The following is a 6,550-nucleotide window of genomic DNA, read 5'->3' as shown; positions in this document are numbered from 1 at the left end:
TCTGTCTCTCTCCTCTCTTGCTCTCTGCCTCTCTCTATGTCTCTCTCTCTGTCTCTCTGTCTCTCTCTCCTCTGTCTGTCTCCCTACCCGGTGTCTCCGCTGCGTCTGCAGAGCGCTACATCCTGCACGGCAAGGAGACCCACGACATCCTCCACAAGTTGACCGCCAGCGGCAAGAAGCTCTTCCTCATCACAACAGCCCCTTCAGCTTCGTGTGAGCAACCGCCGTTTTACTCTAGTAATCCCGTTACTATAGTAATCCCGTTACTATAGTATTCCCGTGACTCAAGTAATCCCGTTACTATAGCAATCCCGTTAATATAGTAGTCCTGTTACTATAATAATCCCGTTACTCTAGTATCCCGTTACTCTAGTAATCACGTTACTCTAGTAACCCCGTTACTAAAGTAATCCAGTTACTCTAGTAAGCCAGTTACTCTAGTAACCCCGTTACTCTAGTAATCCCGTACTATAGTAACCCTGTTAGTATAGTAATCCCGTTACTATAGTAAACACATTACTCTAGTAATCCCGTTACCATAGTAATCAAGTTACTATAGTAATATCGTTACTCTAGTAATCCCGTTACTCTAGTATCCAGTGACTCTAGTAATCACGTTACTCTAGTAATTTCGTTACTCTAGTAACCCTGTTACTCTAGTAATCCCGTTACTCTAGTATCCAGTTACTCCAGTAATCCCGTTACTCTAGTAATCCTGTTACTCTAGTAATTTCGTTACTCTAGTAATTCAGTTACTCTAGTAATCCCGTTACTCTAGTAATCCCGTTACTCTAGTAATCCTGTTACTCTAGTAATCCCGTTACTCTAGTAATCCTGTTACTCTAGTAATTTCGTTACTCTAGTATTCACGTTACTCTAGTAATCCCCTTACTCTAGTAATCCCGTTACTATAGTAATCCCGTCACTCTAGTATCCCGTTACTCTAGTAATCATGTTACTCTAGTAATCCCGTTACTCTAGTAATCCCGTTACTCTAGTAATCCTGATACTCTAGTATTCACGTTACTCTAGTAATCCAGTTACTCAAGTAATCCCGTTACTCTAGTGATCCCGTTACTTTAGTAATCCAGTTACTCTAGTAATCCTGATACTCTAGTATTCACGTTACTCTAGTAATCCCGTTACTCTAGTAATCCTGATACTCTAGTATTCACGTTACTCTAGTAATCCAGTTACTCAAGTAATCCCGTTACTCTAGTGATCCCGTTACTTTAGTAATCCAGTTACTCTAGTAATCCCGTTACTATAGTAATCCAGTTACTATAGTAATCCAGTTACTCTAGTAATCCTGTTACTCTAGTGATCCCGTTACTCTAGTAATCCCGTTACTCTAGTGATCCCGTTACTCTAGCAATCCAGTTACTATAGTAATCCCGTTACTCTAGTGATCCCGTCGCTCTAGTAATCCCGTTACTCTAGTAATCCCGTTACTCTAGTGATCCCGTTACTCTAGTAATCCCGTTACTCTAGTGATCCCGTTACTCTAGTAATCCAGTTACTATAGTAATCCCGTTACTCTAGTGATCCCGTTGCTCTAGTAATCCCGTTACTCTAGTAATCCCGTAACTATAGCAATATGGTTAGGCTAGTAATCCGATCACTAGCAATATGGTCGTGCTAATAATCCCATTACTTTAGTAATCCGATCACTCTATTAATCCCATCACTCTAGTAATATGGTCACGATAGTAATTAGATTACTCTAGCAATCTGGTCGCTCTAGTAATCCCATTACTTTAGTAATCCAATCACTCTATTACTCCCATCACTCTAGTAATATGGTTACGCTAGTAATCCGATTACTTTAGCAATCAGTTCCCTCTGGTAATCCCATTACTTTAGTAATCCGATCACTCTATTAATCCCATCACTCTAGTAATATGGTTACGCTAGTAATCCGATTAGTTGCTGTCCCCCCATATCCCGGGGTTGTAATCCCATCACTCCGATTAGTCGAGCGAAGCATTCGATGACGCATCGTCATTGACGATCCCTCGTGATGGGACTTTGCAGGATGAATGTTGAGATGTTATAAGGGGCACGGGGTGACCAGTCAGGTCTGGGTTGGTCTGTAACACGGGAGGGCACCATCTGCCGTTCAAACAAACCAAGAAGCCAAGCCTAAAGTAGAGTCCCCGTTTTTCTGTCCCCTTTGTCAAAGGAGCTTCCGCAGATTTCTACGGAGCCCATTTGTGACCCCCCCCCCCCCCCCCAATAGGTTGCTCATGGCTCGGGCCATGGCTTGTTTAACCTGGGGGGGGGGGGGCGGGATTTTACAGCTCTGCTCATTTCTGCCATGTGGCTCCAAGTGTGTGTGTGAGTGTGTGTGAGTGTGTGGGAGTGTGTGTGAGTGTGTGAGTGTGTGGGAGTGTGTGTGAGTGTGTGGGAGTGTGTGTGAGTGTGAGTGCGTGTGAGTGCGAGAGCGTGTGAGTGCGTGTGTGAGTGTGTGGGAGTGTGAGTGTGTGTGAGTGTGTGTGTGGAGTGTGAGTGTGTGAGAGTGTGTGTGAGTGTGTGTGTGAGTGTGTGTGTGTGAGTGGTGAGAGTGTGTGTGAGTGTGTGGGAGGGTGAGTGCGTGTGAGTGTGTGTGAGTGTGTGTGAGTGTTCGTGTGTGAGTGCGTGTGAGAGCGCGTTAGTGTGTGTGGGAGTGTGTGTGAGTGGTGTGAGTGTGTGTGTGTGAGAGTGTATGAGTGTGTGTCTGAGTGTGTGTGTGTGAGTGTGTGTGTGAGTGTATGAGTGTGAGAGCGCGTGAGTGTGTGTGTGAGTGTGTGTGTGAGAGTGTATGAGTGTGTGTCTGAGTGTGTGTGTGAGTGTGTGTGAGTGTGTGGGAGTTTGAGTGTGTGTGAGTGTTCGTGTGTGAGTGTGTGAGTGTGTGTGAGAGCGCGTGAGTGAGTGTGTATGAGTGTGTATGAGTGTAGGTCCTCGCTAACAGCACTTGCCCCAACATTCTGTTAAGGCTATACGGGGGATCTTTGTAAATGAGTGTGAGTGTATGGGAGTATGTGTGTATGTGTGTGTGTGGAGCGGTGGTGCAGCGGTTAGCGCTACGCTGCGCTATGAACCCAGTGACCACAGTTCGATTCCCGCTCACGGCCAACACCGGTGACGATTATCTGAGCCGGTCCTGGGCCTCCCCTAGGTCGACTCGGCCTCAAATAAGTACCCAGTGCGGTGTGTAGTAAACATCGCCACTGGGGAGACAAAGGCGGGTCGGGCGTGGTGCTGACCACCCACCCCCTCGTGTGCCGTGCCGGCCTTCATAGGCGCTGCTCGCAAACAGCACTTGCCCCTACAGTCTGTTGAGGCTACACGGGGGATCTTTGTCTTTGTAGCGACAAGGGCATGCGGTACATGGTGGGGAAGGACTGGAGGGACCTCTTTGACGTGGTCATCGTGAAGGCCGACAAACCGAGCTTCTTCAACGACAAGCGGAAGTGAGCCCACGTGTGTGTGTGTGCAGTGTGTGTGCAGTGTGTGTGTGTGCAGTGTGTGTGTGCAGTGTGTGTGTGCAGTGTGTGTGCAGTGTGTGTGTGCGTGTGTACACTGTGTGTGTGTGTGCAGTGTGTGCGTGTGTACACTGTGTGTGTGTGTGCAGTGTGTGTAGTGTGTGTACACTGTGTGTGTGTGTACACTGTGTGTGTGCGTGTGTACACTGTGTGTGTGTGTGCGCACACTGTGTGTGTGTACACAGTGTGTGTGTGTGTGTGTATAATGTGTGTGTGTGTATAATGTGTGTGTGTGTATACGTACAATGTGTGTGTGTGTATACTGTGTGTGTGTGTGCACTGTGTGTGTGTGTACACTGTGTGTGTGTACACTGTGTGTGTGTGTGCACTGTGTGTGTGTGTGTACACTGTGTGTGTGTGTACGATGCGTGTGTGTGTACACTGTGTGTGTGTACACTGTGTGTGTGTGTGCACTGTGTATGATGTGTGTATACACTGTGTGTGTGTGTGTACAATGTGTGTGCGTGTGTCACCTAGACCGTTCCGCCGGCTGGACGCGCAGGGTGGACTCCAGTGGGACCGCATCACGGCTCTGCACAAGGGCGAGGTGTACAAGCAGGTACCGCCACGTCTACCCACTCACCCCCGCCACCTCCTCCTCCTCCTCACCCCTCCTCACTGCCACTCGGGTCCTCCTCCTCCTCACCCCCCTCCTCACCGCCACTCAGAGACCCATAGACTCACATAGAGACCCGTAGACTCACATAGAGGACCTTATACCGACACCCATAGACCCGTAAGACTCACGCAGTAGACGTATAGACTCACATAGAGACCCGTTAGACCACACAGAGACCCGTAGACTCACACAGAGACCCGTAGACCTCACGCAGAGACACGTAGACCCACCCAGAGACACGTAGACCCACACAGAGACCGTAGACTCGCACAGAGACCCGTAGACTCACCAGCCAGAGAATCAACCGTAGAACCTCCCACAGAGACCAGTAGATTCACACAGAGACCCGTAGACTCACACAGAGACCCGTAGACTCACACAGAGACCCGTAGACTCACACAGAGACCCGTAGACTCACACGAGACCCTTAGGACCTCACATAGAGACCCGTAGACTCATACAGAGACTCGTACGGCTCGCACAGAGACCCATAGACTCACGCAGAGACCCGTAGACCCCCACGCAGAAGACCCGTAGACTCACACAGAGACCCGTAGACTCACGCAGAGACCCGTAGACTCACGCAGAGACCCGTAGACTCACACAGAGACCCGTAGACTCACACAGAGACCCGTAGACTCACACAGAGACCCGTAGACTCACACAGAGACCCGTAGACTCACACAGAGACCCGTAGGACTCACGCAGAGACCGTAGACTCACGCAGAGACCCGTAGACTCACCAGAGACCCGTAGACTCACGCAGAGACCCATAGACTCACACATGAGACCCGTAGACTCACACAGAGACCCGTAGACTCACACAGAGACCCGTAGACTCACACAGAGACCCATAGACTCACACAGAGACCCGTAGACCCACACAGAGACCTGTATACCCACACAGAGACCAATATACTCACACAGAGATCCATAGACTCACACAGAGACCCGTAGACCCACACAGAGATCCATAGACTCACACAGAGACCCGTAGACTCACACAGAGACCCGTAGACTCACACAGAGACCCCTAGACTCACACAGAGACCCGTAGACTCACACAGAGACCCGTAGACTCACATAGAGACCCGTAGACTCACATAGAGACCCGTAGACTCACATAGAGACCCGTAGACTCATACAGAGACTCGTAGACTCGCACAGAGACCCATAGACTCACGCAGAGACCCGTAGACCCACGCAGAGACCCGTAGACTCACATAGAGACCCGTAGACTCACACAGAGACCCGTAGACTCACGCAGAGACCCGTAGACTCACACAGAGACCCGTAGACTCACACAGAGACCCGTAGACTCACGCAGAGACACGTAGACCCACCCAGAGACACGTAGACCCACACAGAGACCCGTAGACTCGCACAGAGACCCGTAGACTCACACAGAGACCCGTAGACTCACACAAAGACCAGTAGATTCACACAGAGACCCGTAGACTCACACAGAGACCCGTAGACTCACACAGAGACCCATAGACTCACACAGAGACCAGTAGACTCACACAGAGACCCGTAGACTCACGTAGAGACCCGTAGACTCACACAGAGACCCATAGACTCACACAGAGACCCATAGACCCACGCAGAGACCCGCAGGCTCACGTAGAGACCCATAGAATTGCATGGAGACAAAGTGGGTTCACTCACAGACTCACGTTCGAACACATAGACTCACATAGAGACCCGCTTAGAGACCCATTGACTCGCACGGAGACCCAGAGACTCGCACGGAGACCTATAGAGACTTGCAAAGAGTCGGGTTGACTCGATCATTGAGTTGACCACGAGACCCCGTGACGGAGCTAGCCGGGTGGACTCGGCCGGGTGGACTTGCACGGCCGGCTACGTACGGTGCGAAGAAAGTTCGTGCGTACTGTATCCGTACTGTACGTACAAGCCCAAAGCGTCGAGCTTGCGAGCGACAAAGCAGCCCGACGAGTTGAACTCCTGAGCGGTGATTGAGAGAGCGAGCGCTAGTGTGTGTGCGTGTCATGCGTGTGCTCTTGTGCGTGTCGTGCGTGTCATGCGTGTGCTCTTGTGCGTGTGCGTGTCGTGCGTGTGTGCACTCATGCATGTGCATGTCGTGCGTGTGCGTGTCATGCGTGTCATGCGTGTGCTCTTGTGCGTGTCATGCGTGTGCTCTTGTGCGTGTCATGCGTGTGCGTGTCGTGCACTCATGCGTGTGCGTCGTGCGTGTTGTGGGAAGACGCGGGTCTCACTCCCGCTCACGGCCGCCAGCACCGGTGACGATTGGATGAACCGGCACGTAAACATTCGCGGCACTTGCCCCGGCGGCCCCTTACAGGCTACGCGGGGGACCTTTGTCTGTTGGTGGTGGCGCGTGCGGCAGGGCAACCTGTACGAGTTCATGCGGCTCACGGGCTGG

General features: G+C 50.8%; 1 long non-coding RNA gene across 1 annotated transcript; it reads left to right on the top strand.

The window, feature by feature from the left end:
• Nucleotides 1–6,550, top strand: LOC133356825 (uncharacterized). Its single transcript, XR_009756900.1, has 4 exons — nucleotides 1–213; nucleotides 3,351–3,452; nucleotides 4,002–4,083; nucleotides 6,515–6,550. It is a non-coding gene; the product is annotated as an uncharacterized LOC133356825 (long non-coding RNA).

Source organism: Lethenteron reissneri, chromosome 55, assembly GCF_015708825.2.
Source record: "Lethenteron reissneri isolate LAM-NWPU_2019-01 chromosome 55, ASM1570882v1, whole genome shotgun sequence".
NCBI lineage: Eukaryota > Metazoa > Chordata > Hyperoartia > Petromyzontiformes > Petromyzontidae > Lethenteron > Lethenteron reissneri.
Note: the sequence above shows the minus strand (reverse complement) of the source record. Positions and strands in the feature narration are given on the sequence as shown.